Raw genomic sequence first — 1,948 nt, 5'->3', positions numbered from 1 at the left:
TTGAGAATTTATCTTCGTTTATAGATGCAGAAATGTTTTGAAAGTGAGAAGCTGAAGACATCTGAGCTGAAAACTGCAGAAATGGGTTGTGGCTGGGAGAAATCCATCATAGAGGTCTGGATAGGTGGGAGAAGAAAAGAGAAAAATAACTAGAATCTGAGACGGCACCGGTGAGTCACTTAATAAAAATGTTTATTCTGCCTCTAATCAGCACTGAAGTCATTGTATGATCTGCAGCGAGATGATGGGTGGTTTGATTTTTTTTTTGTGAAACAGCATCTCCCAGCATATCCTTACCATTGTTTGGGCCATGCTGGGAGCTGCAGTTTTACGCCATACAAACCTATACGTCAGGGGTTGCACTAAATATAGCTGTATTTGTTCTGGTGCTGTATATATGTACTGAGCTTGGTTCTGGGACTATATATATGTACTGAGCTTGCTCTGGTGCTGTATATATGTACTGATCTTTGTTCTGATGCTGTATATAAGTACTGAGCTTTGTCCTGGTGCTGTATATATGTATGAGTTTGGCTCTCGTGCCGTATATATGTATGAGCTTTGTTCTGGTGCTGTATTTATGTATTGAGCTTGATTCTGGTGCTGTATTTATGTACTGAGCTTGGTTCTGGTGCTGTATATATGTACTGAGCTTTGTTATGGGGATATAAATATGTACTGAGCTTTGTTCTGGTGCTGTATTTATGTACTGAGCTTTGTTCTGGAGCTGTATTTATGTACTGAGCTTTGTTCTGGTGCTGTATTTATGTACTGAGCTTGGTTCTGGGTCTGCATTTATGTACTGATCTTTGTTCTGGTATTGTATATATGTACTGACCTTGGTTTTGTTATTGTATATATGTACTGAGCTTGGTTCTAGTGCTGTATATATGTACTGATGTTTATTCTGTTGCTGTATATATGTCAGAGCTTGGTTCTAGTTCTGTATTTAAGTACTGAGGTTGGTTCTGGTGCTGTATATATGTATGAGCTTGGCTCTTGTGCCATATATAGGTATGAGCTTGGTTCTCGTGCCGTATGTATGTATGAGCTTGGTTCTAGTGCTGTATTTATGTACTGAGCTTGGTTCTGGTGCTGTAATTATATGGGATATATTTATAATAACAAAATTGCAGGGCACATACAATTGTTTTTTAATCATTGTATATTTAATGGGAACCTGTCTGGTAGTTTTAACCCCTTGAACCGCCACCATGCAGTAATACAAGACCTGACAATATTTCCGAATGTATGTTATTTTTTCAGACGCAGCAAAAATCTATAAAATCCACTTTTAGACGGCGCATACCATATGCTAATTACTCATTAAAGGGTCATGGGGTGGTGCCGCTATCCTGAAGAGTCACATAGTCCTGCCTCCAAACTCACCTTTCCATGTTTTATTGACATTCCCCCTGGCTGATACAACTTTCTCGGATGTGCCATTGCCTTGTACTACTTCGGGGGCTGCGTGGCACTATATACAAGGGGGGCTGTGTGGCACTATACACAAGGGGGAGCTTTGTGGCACTATACACATAGGGGAGCTGTGTGGTGCTATATACAAGGGACTGTGTGGCACTACTAAGGGGGGGCTTTGTGGCACTATCTACTAGGGGGGCTGTATGGCACTATTTACAAGAAAGAGGGATGTGGCTCTATCTACAGGGGGCTGTGTGTGGCACAATCTACAGGGTTCTGTGTGTGGCACTATCTACTAAGGGGTAACTGTGTGGCGCTATCTACTAAGGGGGGCTGTGTGGCACTACATACATGTGAGGGGAGCTGTGTGGCACTATATACAGGGGGAACTGTATGGCGTTATATACAGGGGGGTTTCATGCCGATATCCACAAGGGGCTGTATGGCACTATCTACAAGGGGGAGGTGGTAGGGGGCGCTATCTACAAGTGGGATATGACTGTTTACAGGCGGGGCTGTATAGCAC

This window comes from Rhinoderma darwinii, unplaced genomic scaffold, assembly GCF_050947455.1.
Source record: "Rhinoderma darwinii isolate aRhiDar2 unplaced genomic scaffold, aRhiDar2.hap1 Scaffold_739, whole genome shotgun sequence".
NCBI lineage: Eukaryota > Metazoa > Chordata > Amphibia > Anura > Rhinodermatidae > Rhinoderma > Rhinoderma darwinii.
The sequence above is the reverse complement of the archived record's forward strand: the minus strand, read 5'-3'. Positions refer to the sequence as shown.